The following is a 15,722-nucleotide window of genomic DNA, read 5'->3' on the forward strand; positions in this document are numbered from 1 at the left end:
TCCAAGTGTGAATCAGTAAAGTGGGAGGTCAGTAATATAGGATAAAATAAAGGGGCCACAGTTAATAAAAGGCCCTAAACTAGGTCTGTCTTCTCTTCAAAACCAGCTTTTCCTCTTGACTGTCCTGCTTCTGTTAATAACACTATCAGTTCCTTAAATTCAAAACCTCAGTTACCCAAATTTGACACACTCTTTCCTTTGACCATTACATGCAAAAAGTTGCCAGGCTCAGTTGATTTTATACCATATCTCGGGCATTTGTCCCATTCCATTCTTACCACCACCATCCCAGTTTAGGCCTTCCATCACTTCTTATCTAAAATATGTGAATAGCTCCCTAATGGCTTATCTCCACTCTGTATCTTCTTTAATACATAATAGTACACCTTGAAGAGACTGATCTTCTTAAAGCTCAGGGCTTATGAGATCAGCCATTAACATCTTTCCATTGCCTGCCAAATTAAGTCTAAATTCCTTGACCTGACATCTAAGATTTCACATGCTCTAATTCCAACTAACTTTTCCCACCTTACTTACCACTACTCTCTTTATGTAGGATTATTAAAAATCTTTTTAAAAGATAGGAGGAGATTTTGCAGATCTTTTAGCGCAATAGTTCTTTTTTTTCCCTAAGAATTTATTTTCTCTATACTTATGCTTATTTCAATTTATTTTTAAAATTAAAAAAATTTTAGTTCCAAATTCTCTCCTTTACTCTACCCCCTTCTCCCACCCACTGAGAAAGCAAGAAATACAATACCCATTATACAGAAGAAATCATGCAAAATATATTTCCAGATTATCTACATTGAAGGCAAAAAGGCAAGAAAAATAAGGGGGAAAAAACTTCATGCTTCAGTCTGTACTCAGAGACCATCGGTTCTCTCTCTGGAAGTAGATTACATTTTTTTTTATCATGAATCCTTTGGAATTTTGAATCATTGCATAGACCAGAGTAGCTAAGTCTTTCCCAGGTGATCATTGTTACAATATTGCTGTTAACTGTGTACAGTGTTTTCTTACTTCTGCTGCTTTCACTTTGCATCAGTTCATATAAGTTATTCTGGTTTTTTTTTTCCCCCTGAACCCATCCCCTTGTCATTTTTCATAGAACAAAAATATTAAATCGCAAATTATTCATTCATTCCCCAAACAATGGAAATACCCTCACTTTCTAATTCTTTACTGCCACAAAAAGAAATACTATAAATATTTTTGTACAGAATAAGCTAGAAGTTCTAAACCTTTTTTTTTTTAACGGACCCAGTTGGCAGTTTGATAGAATCTATGGATCCCTTCTCAAAACATAAAACAAAACAGAAGGAAACCAATTATATCATAATTCAGCTATCAAAGCAAACAACATTCACAAACCTCAGATTAAGAACCCTTGATCTAGTTCGACTCTCTCCTATTACAAATGAGGATAATGGGTTACAAAGCAGTTAAATGATTTTCCCAAGGTCACACAGATAGTAAGAACAAAGTCAGGATTTGAATCCAGACCCAGCTCTCTTTCTATTGTATTGCTACAGGGCAGGATGGGTATCATTTTCATTGTATATTTCCCTACAGTGCCTTACCAATTAAGGTAGGTATTAATGAAATCTTCCATCGTTTCCCTGTGACTATTATCAGGAGGGTAAGGATAAAATCCACTCTGGCCGACTTTACATAAGTAGTTCCAGAAGTCTATTTTGCAGCATTCCTGGAAAACTCCCCCGTGACAGAATGAACACACTGCTTGCAAGGGCCTAGGGAGAGCCTAGCACTTATTTTTAGCTGGGATAGAAGATGTTCAGCAGTGTTTGGCAGCTGGCAGGCGGCTGCTACAGCTGTGTTTGTGTAAGCTGAGAGCTTCTGGAGCTGGGTAGGCCTTCCTGGGGAAGGAGAAGGTAAAGCATAAGTGATCCACAAGCCCATGCCTTTTAATTCATCAGCTGCCCCGGTGCTGGATCTTTGTCATGTTGGGATGTTGGGAGTCACCAGCCCCAGCCTGTCTCTATTCCTCCACTGCTACAGTTATTTCTGAGCATGTCCCAGAGGAAGCAGAGAAAGGCTGATGCTCTCTGAGGTTATTCAAGGTGAGGGAGGGAGTTGACGGATTCATTTTCACATTTGTTAAAGCAGTATTATTCCCCAGACTTTGGCACAGGTCTCTGTGGACAAAGTAAAAAGGTTGGAGAATTCGCTAAACGTTGCAACTCCAATAAATAAACACATAGAAGGCCAGTACACCTGTTTGTGTAAGGAAACCATTCTAGTCATTACAGGGAGGGAAAAAAAAACTCTCAGGCTGAAGAGGAGCTGGGGGGGAATTGAGGGTAAGACCTTTCTAGTCTAGCATCAGTTCTTTACGCCCTTTCACCCTATTTCCCAGACTTTCATGTTAAAAGTATGTTGGATTTTTAAGAGGAAGAAGAAAAGAACTACATAAATCTTTCCCAGCGTTCTTCCCTGCAGGAGTTTACAGTAGCTGCCTCTTCTTGCTTTTCTATTGAGGGAACAGAGACCAGGCTTTTAAAATGATTATCTCACTTTATAGGCTCCCCCAGGGAAAGTCAAAATCAAATCTTTTAAAAATAGATTTTTATTCATTTCTTTTATTTTTACATTTCCTAGATTTCCCCCTGTATTCTTCTCTCTCCCAGAGAGACGTCTTATGACAAAGAATTTCTTTAAACTGAAAAAAATAGGAAGAAGGAAAAAAATCAGAGTGCTGAAAAAAACTATTGTGCAGTATTCCGCAATTGAAGACCCCATCATCTGCAAAGTAATAGAGTTCTCCCATTCTCTTTTTTGAGGTCATCCTTGGATTGTGTATTTTTAAAAATATTTTTGCAAACTTCATTTTTTATTATTGTGTAGTTGTTAGTCTTTCCATTTAGATTTTTTCAAAAAATGTATTTCATTGATAATTCTTTGTTTTATATCATCTATACTTCTTGTATTCCCCCATTCCTTTTCCCAGAAAATCATATCTTAGAACAAATAATACTTTTAAAAGAAAAAAAAAGAAGAGAAACAGTTAAAAAAAAAAACTTATCAGCAGCAACAACCAAAAAAACTTATCAACATCTTTGGAAAAAAAATCCGAAAATATGCGTCATTCTATGTCCATGGACCTCCCACTTTTGTAAAGAAGTGAAGGGAAATAACTTCTCTTAACTCTTCTTTGGGGCCAAATTTGTTCTTTGTAATTTGGCAACCCTATCTTCATTTTTGATCACTTATGGCTATTGTTCTTTCCATTGTTCTAGACACTGTGTATGTTGTTTCCTTGATGTTTTTGCTTCACTTAGCATTAGTTCATGGAAGCCTTTTGAAGCTTTTCTGAAATCCTCATCAATCAAACTTGTTTGTTTGTTTTTCTTGGAGCACATGATGTTCCTGTACCACAAACGAGTTAGCCCTTCCCCACTATAATAAAAAATGTTGCTATATTTTGGTGAATCCGGATCCAGATTCTTTAGGATTAAATTAAAGGAATGAGTGACTTCCCCAATGACAGTAGTAGAGCTAGTATTTGAACCTATATCTTCTGTCTGATTTAGTGGAAAGAGTCCTGAGCCCTGAAAGGCACAGGACTTGAGGGCAGATCCTTCCTTTAATGTTTTCTATATGTTCCTTAATCTCCCTGGGATTCATTTTCTTCATCTATAAAATAAGAGGGTTATATAACATGGAGCTTCTTAGGTCTCTTCTCATTCTAGGTCTGTGATCCTAGTAGTTGTCACAGGAAATAGAGTAAAAGAACTGGAATGAGAAAAACCTGAGTTCAAATGGGACCTCAGACACTTATTAGCTTTGGGACTCTGAGAAAGTCGCTCAACATTTGCATGCCTCAGTTTCCTTATGTGTAAAATGTGTATAATAATAGCATCTGCCTACCAGAGTTATAAAACTCAGCTGAGATAATATTTGTGAAGTGCTTAATGTGCCTCATAAGAGTTTATTTCCTTCCTTTCCATTCTCCTCCAAATCTAGTATAGTAGAGAAAGCGCTGGATTCAGGATCATAAGAACTAGGTTCAAATCTTGTCCCTACTTGAGCAGCTAGCTATCCACTAAAGTGGATTGAGTACCAGGCTTGGAAGACGTGAGTTCAAATCCAGACTCAGACATTTACTAATTGTTTGATCCCAGGCAAGTCACTTAATTCTGTTTGCCTTAATTTCCTCGCCTGTAAAATGAGAAGGAAATGGAAAACCATTCCAATATTTTTGCCAAGAAAATCCCAAATTGGGGTCATGAAGAATTAAAAATGACTGAAAATAATTGAACAGCAGTTACAATTGCTTGTTATCTAGTCAGCCTTTTACTTCTCTGGATTCACTTTCACTTTCTTTTTTTGAATAATTTTTCCTTGATTATTTTTAATAGTATTTCCCCCTAATACATACAAAGACAGTTTCCAACATTCACTTTTTGCAAAATCTTGTGTTCCAAATTTTTCCCTTTCCCTTCCTCTCCCTAAGACAATAAGCGATCCAATAAGTTAAACATGTGCAATCCTTCTAAACATATTTCCACATTTGTCATGCTGTACAAAAATATTCAGATCAAAATTCACCTTTATTTTCATTAAAATAGGGATTGAGCTAAATAATTTTTAAAGTCCTGCTCAGCCCCAAGTCCTATGATCCTGCAAGTAGGACAATTTTGAAATATTGTACATTAAAAAATGTGTAATCTTAAAAAAAAAAAAGTAAACAGTGTGAAATAGAGATTCATGAATTCACATAGAATTCTGTTTTTCTGCTCTTTATATTTGGAAACACTTCTTTGGTTTTTAATTTCAAAGTAAGATTTTTTTTTTTTTAAATCCTTTTAACCCTGTAACATAATCAATGAGACTTAGTCAGTGATGACTATGACAAGTCCCTGATACATTCAGGTCAGGCAAGAGTTCCTTGGATTTTTGCCAGTTAGGAAGGGAACATCAGTAGCCCCAATCAATCAATCAATCAATTAATACTGCCCAAGAGCCTTGTTTCAGCCACAGGGATGCTTTCCGAAGCCGGACTATCTTTGTCCCTTTGTAGGGTCTCTCTTTTCAGAGACATAATGCGACTCCAGGAGGCTATAGGGTAATTTGTCCCCACCAGAGGGCACTGTAGCTTAATGACTTCTAGTGGTCAACCAGCAAACTTTGTGAGCTAGAAGGGACCTCAGAAATTGCTCAATCCAATCCCCTCATTTTGCACGGGAGAAAAGTATGGCCCAGAAAGGCTTATCACCTTTTAATCCTTCAACAAGCTGAAAACTGAGTCAAAATTCTGCTTCCTTAGACATCAGGTGCATGAGCCTGGGCAAATCATTTAACCATTCTCATCCTTAGTTTCCTCATCTTTAAAATGGGAATAATAATAGCACTACCTCCCAGGATTTGTATGAGAATCAAAGGAGATAACATTTGTAAAGTGCTAAAAACTTTAGGCACTATGTAAATGCTTGCTATTGTTATTATTATTATTATGAATTACTTGTCAACCATGTTCACAGCATTGTTGAAGAGTCATAGCAGATAGAAATGATTTGAAGACCGCATCCCACAGTAGTGTTTACTGAGACTATTTCTTGGTGACTTTTTGGTTCTTCCTTTGCTTTACATTTGAGATTTTCTGGCTTATCTTTCAAGGAACCTGAATACTGAATCAGCACCAGTCTGGGAGAGCTGACTTCAGCCTGATACTGATGTAAATGTAGGCAGCTCTGGTTCCTTTATTGGATTTGTGAAACTGAAATATGGGGACCTTATGAAATAAGGGCCTATCAAAGCTTATAAAGGCTTAGAAAGGGTAAGATTCTTTACTCAACTTCCTAGCAGGATTGCAGCTCTCTACTTATCTGTTTTTTAAATCAGTAAGTATTGATGAAATTCTCTAGAATTGCCTAGCAGTATTCCACTAGTAGTATGACCTTGTCCTTCTTTCCCAAAGATGGAGGTTCATTGTTATATTAAGACAGCTTTCACCTCAGGTTGTTTTTCTAGCATTATAGGGATGCTTTTATTCTTATGTTAACTCATATTACATAGTTCTTTTATAATTTGCAAAAGGTTTGTTCTTATGAGAGTAGGGAATACAGATCATATTCCCTTTTTACACATGAGAAAATTAACATACTGGAAGGTGAGGTTTTGTGGTATAATGGAAAGATTTCTATGTTTAGACTGAGAAGAGCATTCTGCCACTGCTCTGTGACTACAGACAAATAACTTAATTTAAGACTTCCTTATTTGTAAAATTGTGACATACACAATTGACTCACAGACTTGCTATGAAGATGAACCAATCAAGTATTATCAAACCCGTACTGTGTGTCAACTGCAAGTGTTATTATGCATCTACTACGTGCCTAGGCACTAGAGTTACATATAAAGAATGAAACAATCCTTACTCCCAATTAGTTTGCAATCTGATAATGGAGATAACAAATACATGTAAAAATAAATAGAAAGTTAAAGAATACAAATATATTTGAAATAGTTAAATAAAGTAGTTTGGGAGAAGAGACATTAGAAATTGGGAGGAATCAGGAAAGGCTTCGTGGAAAAGATAGTGTCTGAACTTCATCTCAGGGGAAGAGAGGAACTCTATGAGATGGATGTAAAAAGAGAGAACACATTCCAGATCTGAGGGATGTGAGACAGAATGTGATATCTGAGGAACAGAAAGAAGGCCACTTTGGTTGGACTGTACGCAGTGGGAAGAGAAGCAATATCCAACAAGGCCGGAAAGATAAATTGAAGCTAGGTCTTATAGAACTTCAAAATATAAATAAAGGGATTTCAATTTATCCTAGAGGCAATAGGGAGCCAATGGAGTTCGTTGAGTATTAGAATCCCATGGTCAGATCTGCATCAGAGGAAAATTACTTAGGTAGCACTGTGTAGAAAGGACTAGAATGATGAGACTTGAGGCAGAGAGATCAGTTAGGCAAAAAAAAGATAAGACTCTGAACTAAGATGGCAGCTGTGTGAGTGAAGAGAAGATCATATGGTTAAAAAAATAAAATAAAATAAAGCTATGAAGGTAGAAAATGTAAGATATGGTAACTGATTGGCTGTGTGAGGTGAGGGAGTCAGAGGAAACCAGGATGATGCCGATACTCCAACCCAGAGATATTAGAAGGATGGTGGTACCTTCAACCAAAATGGAGAACTTCAGAAGAGAGAATGGTTAAAATGAAAGATCATCAGATCACTTTTGGACATTTTGCATTCATGATATCTCTAGGATGCCTGCTGACAAAGTCCAAGAGGCAGTTAGTTGATGATGTGGTCAAAGCTGAATAGCTAATTCTTCAAAACATCTGATAGGAATAATGGTTAAACTCATTGGGAATTGATGAGGTTTCCAAAAGAGAGAATAGATAAGAGCAGATAGATGGTACAATGGATAGAACAGCATCCCTGAAGTCAGGAGGACCTGAGTTCAAATGTGACCTCAGACACTTAACACATCCTACCTGTGTGAGCCTGGGCAAGTCATTTAACCCCAACTGCCTCAGCAAAAAAAAAGAGAGAGAGAGAGAAAGGATAGATAGGGAAGAGAAGAGCTTTGGAGATCAGCTTCTGTTAGGGGATGAGCATTCAAGAAGACTAAGAAAGAGCAGTTAGCTAATGCAATAGTAAAACACTATATAAATTGTGCATATAAATAATATTTATAAATATAAACCTATATGTAATTTATATTTGGAAATATCAACCAACCAATAAATATTTGTTAAGTAGCTACTCTGCACTAGGCATTATGCTAAGTATACATATAAAAAAAGACAAAAATGATACCTGTCCTCAAGAAGCTTAAACTCTAATGAGGGAGACAACATGCAATTATATACAAAACAAATCATATACAGGATGAGTAGGAAATAATTAAGAGAAGGAAGGCAGTGAAATTAAGAAGGGTTAGGGAAGGTGAGATTTTAGTTGGGACTAAAAGAAAGCCAAGGAGATCAGGAATCAGAGCAGAGGGGGTAGGGTTCCAGACATAGGGAGCAGCTAGTATAACATTCACCTCCTTGAGGACAGAGAGTGCCGGTCTATTTGTTTCCTCTGGATTTGTATCCCTAGCACCCCAGCAGGCACCATGGCACAGTGGATTATGGGCTAGCTTCAGAGTCTCCAGGATTCCAGTCCCACTTCAGACACAAATAAATCGCTTAGCTCATGGCCCTAAGGAACTCAATAGCTAAGAGCCAAGAAAGTACTGCTCTACAGGGAAGTTCCAAGGGTTTCCTCAGAGAAAGCTCCAAACACAGATGAAATCGCCAGTCCAAACTGGAAGCATAGTACAAGGTTTTCAACATCGTAGGCATTTCTTAGATGTTTGGGGAATTGAGTTATTACCCATAGCCCCTCACAAGTAAATGCATGTCAAGGCTGGGACTTGAGCCTAGACCTTAAGACCCCCAAGGCCAGGGTTTTTTCCTTGAACAAATGCATCCCTCTAGGTTCATTTTCCAAATCCGTAGAATATGAGAATTGGTCTAGATGGACTCTGAGTCCCTTCTGGCTTTAAATTTGTGATTTGTGATCTTAGGAGATAATCAAATTATGGATAACCCACTCAAACTATTATAAGATACATTCAGGAAAGAGTAGAGCAGAACCTCTTAGAAATGTGAAAATGAACTGACTTAATTTGGGAATGGCAATGAGGCATAATGGAAATCACAGGTCCAATTAAAAAAAAATCTGAGAAGGAGAGTGCTGATGAGGGGGAAGGTGTAGACAATTAGGTCATTTTTTTCTTAACAAATGTCTTGGGGGAGAGGGCGAGAGCAAATGATTGTTCAGAGGAATCACACCTAAGACAACTTCCTTTCAATATCTTTTTCTGCACAAGGCAATCCTCAACTCCAAGGTTAAGAGACAGATTGTGTGTGTGTGTGTATGTGTGTATGTGTGCATGTACATATTCCTCCCACCCATCAATACAGACCTAAGACAGCTGCCAAACCCTCAAGGCTTCTCCAATGAAAAAACCAAGGATAAAGATTGAGCTCCAGCTAGCCACTTTTAAATAAAAGTTCATCTCTCTTCATCAGCCTTCCCCTTCCTAAATGTTGCTAGCGGATTGTCAGCCATCTGGCAAGCTTGCCAGATTCATTAGAATTTTCAGCATTTTCCTGTCTTAAAGCTTTTTCTTTTCCTTGGGAGGATAAGCGAAGAGAGGAAAAGACTGTTGGAACATTGCAGGACTTCCCTGAATCTGAGAAAGCCAGAAGGGGCCAGCCTGCATGCCCGCACTGAGCAGCCTGAGACTCACATCTATATTTCTGCTCTGCTGTTCATGCTGCAGTTTGGAGAGAGAACAGACCAGGCAGGCATGTAGCCGCAGACCAGAGCTGCAGTGACTGGGGCTGGAAAGGAGCCTGGGAAAAGGGGGTAGATGGATTGCAAGAGCCAAGTGTCCTTCACGGAGAAGCGGCAGACTGACCCCACCGCTGCTCGTTGGACTTGGACAGCTCCCTTCGGACTCACAAAAGGCTGAGTGGCTACAACTGTACCCAACATCATGTGGAATGCGCACATTGCCAGGGATGGTGTTAAGCAAAGTGAGACGGGTGCCAGCCTCCTGTGGCCATTCTTCACGCAGACCCACGCAATGTCTCTAACCTCGCCTGGTGTTGGACAAGACCAGGGAATCACGGAATCAGCTTCAAGTCACCAGACCTATTTCCCCTGCCTCAAACCTTGTTTTATCCAATCCAACTCAAATCGCAGATGAGGAAGGGAGAGGACAGTTAGGTAGATAAATACAGACAGACAGATGGATGGATAGATACATAGAAATGTAGATGAATAGATGGATGTTTAGAAATTCAGATGGATGGAGAGATCCATAGAAATATAGATGGATAAATAGACAGTGGTATAGATAGATGCATAGAAATATATATAGATAGACAGATGGCTAGACAGACAGCTATATAAAAATATAGACAGATGATGGAACAATAGATCCATAAAATACATAAATAGAAATTGATGATGGAAAGATAGATGATTGGATGGATGGATAAAGCATTTATTAGTGCTCATTATGTGCCAGGCACTAGGATATGAAAAGAGACCCCTCCTGTCCTCAAGAAGATTTCTCAGCTATTAAATGCATCTTTTCCCCTTCCCTGAACCTGCCTGCCTCACAGCCCACCCAAGCCAAACTTTAATAACTCTATCAATAAGTACTAATTAAGCACCTTGGGCACTATGCACTGAAGATACCAGAGGGAGAACGAGAAAGAGAGAGAGAGAGAGAGAGAGAGAAAGAGAGAGAGAGAGAGAGAGAGAGAGAGAGAAGGAGGGAGAAGAAGGAAGATGACTTCAAACATTTACACTCTACTGAGAAAAATGCAATATTTATGTGGATATATTTGTTGTTTAGTCATGTCCAACTCTTTGTGATCCCCCCCTCCCAATTTGGGTTTTTTTTTTAAACATACCAGAGTGATCTGCCATTTTCTTCTCCATCTCATTTTACAGATAAAGAAACTGAGATAAATAGGGTTAAGGTTAAGTGACTTGCCCAGGATCACACAGCTAGTGAATGTCTGAGACTAAATTTGAATTCAGAACCTTCTGACAATCTCCACTGTCAGACAGTGGATATGTAGACAGATGCAAAATAGGTATGAGGTGATGGAGCAGGTATTAGGCAGATTTTTAAAGTCTTCATGTGGAAAGTGGTCCATGAGTTGAGCCTTAAGTATTCTAAGAAGTTGAGGTGAAGAGAGCGTGCCTTCCAGGCTTGAAGGACATTCAGTGCAGAGGGACAGAGAGAGGAAATGTTTATAGTTTAATTGGCTATAATGTCCCATATTTCATGTTAAATTCGTTGTCTAATAGAGATGAAGTGCTGGGCTTGGAGCTAGCTGTGTGACCCTGGGAAAGCCACTTTACCCTGTTTATCTCAGTTTCTTCATCTGTCCAATGAGCTGGAAAAGGAAAATGGCCAACCACTCCAGGATCTTTGCCAAGAAAGCCCCAGATGGGGTCACAAAGAGTTACACATGACTAAAAAACACTTAAATGATATATTGGGTGCTGTGGTCAGCTCAATAAAAACAAAAATCAGTTCCTTTGGGGCAGCTGGGTAGTACAGTGGATAGAACGCTAGCCCTGAAGTCAGAAGGACCTGAGTTCAAATGTGATCTTAGACATTAACTAGCTGTGTGACCTTGGGCTGTTTACCTTCATTTATCAATAAAATGGAGATAATAACAGCATCTACTACCCAGGGCTGTTGTGAGTATCAAATGAGATAATAATTGAAAAGTGCTTTGCATGGTTCTTGGCTCTAAATAAGTACTGTATGGAATTTTTATTTTTATCATCACCATTATCACCATTGCCATCACCATCATCATCACCTACAACGAAATTGGGAAGAGTGCTGAACTTATAGGCCCAGGACCTGAGTTCCAATTCAGTCCTGCCACGTAATTCTTGTGTGACCTCATATAAAGCATTTAATGTCCTTAGGACTCAGTTTCCTCATCTCCAAAGTGATGAAGTTGGACTTCCCAACTTCTTGAATTGTGGATCATGGCCCCATATAGGGGCCTCATAACTGAATATAGGGGTCATGAAATTATGATTTTTATCAATAACTGTTTGATATGGAGACCTATTTTATACGTACCCAGATCATGTGGAAATGGGTCACAAGTGGAAAAAGTTTAAGAAGCTTTGGACTAATGACCTCTTGAGTCACTTCCAGCTCTGGGCCTAAAAACTTGCTTCAGTCTGCTTTCCCACACTGGGCTTTCCCAACAGAACTGCACCCAAACTCCCCATTGCTTTCTCCTACCCACCTCTGTCCATCTCAGACTGAAGAGGGACTGGCAGGTAGTCAGAGGACTCAGTTCACTAGTTGGAAGGAGAAGCAATATCACATGATGTGCATCCTTGGCCCCTGGAAAACAGAAAGCTAGACCTCCATCCCAGGTGGGTTGGGACGGCTAGGCTCCCCCATCTGCCGTGATGATGGCGCAGTCCCAGGGTGGTGATGTCGGCCCCCAGTTCTTCTAGGCTTCTCTTTTCACTTAACCATGGTGCCTTCTGCATGAATAATACAGAGAGCTTCCCTGCTTTTCCTGTAAGGAGGGCCACGTCTGGGCAGGCAGCATGACAGATGGTATTTACAATGCACGCAGGAGACGTTCTCACTGCTTGGCTGCCACCAGGAGATGCAGGAAACAGATGCAGCCTCCTCACACAGAGGGGCTGCTTCTCCTGCATTGCTTGCAGCTGCTATTCCATCCAATAGACAATTATTAAGTGTTTGTTCTATGCGAGGCACTAGAAATGCAAAGAGAGATGAGAGCGAGAGAGACTTTTCTTCAAAGGACTCTCTACTCAAGGAGGAGGAAAAAGAAGTAGGGACACAGATAAGTGATACAGGCAGGAGTCCATAGCCTTGTTTCATCTGATGGGCCCTTCTACAGACCCTTCTCAGAATAAAGTCTTTTAAATGCTCAAAACAAACACAAAGCATTACAAGGGAAACCAGTTCTATTGAAATATAGTTATCAACTTGTTAATTTAAGAAATGATGAACTAATTGATTTTAGACAAACGTGGGAAGATACATGAAATAATAAAGAGTGAAATGAGCAGAACCAGGAAAACAGCGTATACAGTAATAACAATATTGTTCAGAGACTAACTGCAAATGACTAAATTATTCTGAGTATAATAAATACTCAAATCAACTACAAGAGACCCATGAAGGAAGTTGCTGTCCACCTCCAGAGAAAGAACCAATAAATAGAAATATGCATAATATGGTTTTGCATACATATATATATGTTCATATATGTGTATATATTTGTGGGTATATCTGTGTCAAATGGTGGCCTTCTCTCGTGTAGGGAGGGGAAGGAGGAGATGTGCATGTGTGTATAAAATGGTGACCTCTCATTTAGGGTGAAGGGAGGGAGGGCAATAGTTCAGAACTTAAAATGGAACCCCAAAATTAATTTAATTTAAAAATAAACCAAGAAAGAAAAAATTTAAGGATTCCCCAAAAATCTATCTATGCATTACTTAAGGGTTCATGGACCTCTCATTAAGAACCCTTTTGCTAGCGAGGATGTATTCAATCCATAGGGAAGATTCCCAAAAAGTATAGTGAGATGTTTAAGGAAGAAAATATTTTCATCTTTGGATCAGGGAATGGGATAACAGAAAAGTTTTCATGGAGAAAGGGACACCTAAATGGCATTTTGAAGATAAGGAATAGTTGGGGGGGAGCCCATCCTCTGCAATTCATTCCCAGACCTGCTCCAAAGTTCAGTGCATCTGAAATTTTATTGATGTGGATATTCCTTCTAGTGGAGTAGATTGAAATCCATCCATGTATGTCTCTTGTCCATTAGTGATGTTCACTTGTTCTCAGTCATATCCAACTCTTCATAACCCCATTTGGAGTTTTCTTAGCAAAGATACTGGAGTGGTTTGCCATTTCTTTCTCTAGCTTATTTGACAGAGGAGGAAACTGAGGCAAACAGAGCTCAGAGACTTGCCTAGATTCAATCACATTCCTAGTAAATGTCTGAAATCAAATTTGAACTACGGTCTTCCTGACTATAGAGATGGCATTTGATCCATTGCTCTAGATAGTTGCCAATATTTTTGTCCATGTCTGCCTATAAATAACAGGTATAAATGGAGGTGGTGAACACTGAGTGTTAGAGTTAGGATTTGAATTCAGGTCTTTCTGATTCTAGTATTCTTGTTCATCATAAAACCTCTTCTGAGGTCATCCTTTTAATAAAGAGCTTCACATCCTTCTAGCCTCATTGGTGATTATTGATGTAAAGAAGATTTAGAAGTGTTAAATGAAAAACTGCATCAGTATATTTGTGTTATTTAAAAAGAGTGAGGTGTACTTATTCCCTTGCTCTTGTTTCCCAGGGAGGGAGATTGGGAGAAAACAACAACCAAAAAAAAAAAAAAAGAACTCGAGATAATAAGATGATAAATGAGAATGTTCTTTGAAATAAAGATATCATAGTTTACATCAATATAAGGAAAAGTTCCATTGCCATACAGCGGAACGGCTTGCTTTCCCTATTGAAGATTGGGGATGATGAATTTATTTGTAGTTTATAATCAAAGCTAATCATGGAGGCAATGTGGCATGGAGGACAGAGCCTACTACCAGCACTTATTGACTGTGTGATCTTGGATCAATCATCTCCTTCATCTGCAAAATGGTGGACAAGAACGCCTTTGTGTCTATCTTCCAGGGTCATTGTGAATATTAAATGAGGCAAATATGGAAAGTGTCAGTTATTATTCCTATTTATTTGAGGGTCATGGTTCAGGGCTTTCATTATGATCACACCCATGATGTAATTTTGGTAGGTTTGTGATCAGGGTCTGTGATTTTATTGGTTTAGGGAACTTCCTGGTGAGCAACACTTCCTCTCCCCCCCAACCTTTATTCATTCAGATCAGCCCTAGTCTTCAATTTAAGGTCTTAGGAACATTCCTGGGACACTGAGAGGTTAACTGACTCTCTTGGGATCACAAAGTCAGTAGTGTCCCAGGCAGGATTTGATCCCAAGCTTTCTGACTCCAATGACGGGCCCTCTATCCATGACACATCATGGTTGCCTTTTATGGCAATAGAAAAGTACTTTAAAATAAGGCGATGCTCTAAAGAGAAAGACTGTGGTATAATGGATGGAGAACCATTCTTGGACTTGAAAAGACCTGGACTCAAGAGCTGCCTCTGATACCTATTCTTTCCTTCCATTTACTTCCCAGCGTCCTAGGAACTCTCCAAGATTGAACATTTCTAAGGAGAGAGTTTTCTCACCTGGGAGTTTCCAATACCAAAGAAACCACAGATACAATCCCTTTTGTTGTTGTTGACTCTTCATGATCTCATTCAGGGTTTTCTTGGCAAAGATACAAGAGTAATTTGCCATTTCGGCCCCTAACAAGCTCATTTAACAGATGAGGAAACTGAGGCAAAGGGAGTTCAGTGGATTGCCCCACTTTTAAGTGTCTGAGGCAAGATTTGAAATCACAAAGTCTTCCTGACTTTAGGCTCCACACTCTATCCATTGTGCCACCTAGCTGCCACAGTCCCTATACCTTTCCTGTAAATAAGAAGGAAGAACGGAAGCATTATTAAGAATCTTAATATGTGTGGCAGGCACTAGGGTTTAGAATCAAGAAGATTCATCTTCCTAAATTCAAATTTGTCCTCCGATACCTACAAGCCATGTGACTCTGGGCAAATCATTTAATTCTGTTTGCCTCAGTTTCTTCTTCTGTAAAATGGGATGGAGAAGGAAATAGTAAACCACTTTAGTATGTCTGCTAAGAGAACCCCAAATGGAACCATGAAGATTCATTCAGGACAGAAATGTGACTTAATAACAAATGTGTCAGGCACAGTGCTAAGCAGTTTATTTTTAAAAACTCATTTACCCTTCGCAATAATTCTGGAGATGCATACAGTTTCTGATATATATATATATACAGTTTCTGACATACAGTTGAGGCAGACGGAGGTAAAACGACAGTTTCTGACATACAGTTGAGGCAGACGGAGGTAAAACGACTTGCCCAGAATCGCACAATAGTGTCTGGGGATTTCTGTTTTTGCCTTTCAGCTTTGACCAGGTCATTTCATGCTGAGCCTAAGCTGGACTAGGGGTCTCTGAGCTCCCGTTTGCCCTTAGGTTTCT

Source organism: Antechinus flavipes, chromosome 4 (assembly GCF_016432865.1).
Source record: "Antechinus flavipes isolate AdamAnt ecotype Samford, QLD, Australia chromosome 4, AdamAnt_v2, whole genome shotgun sequence".
NCBI lineage: Eukaryota > Metazoa > Chordata > Mammalia > Dasyuromorphia > Dasyuridae > Antechinus > Antechinus flavipes.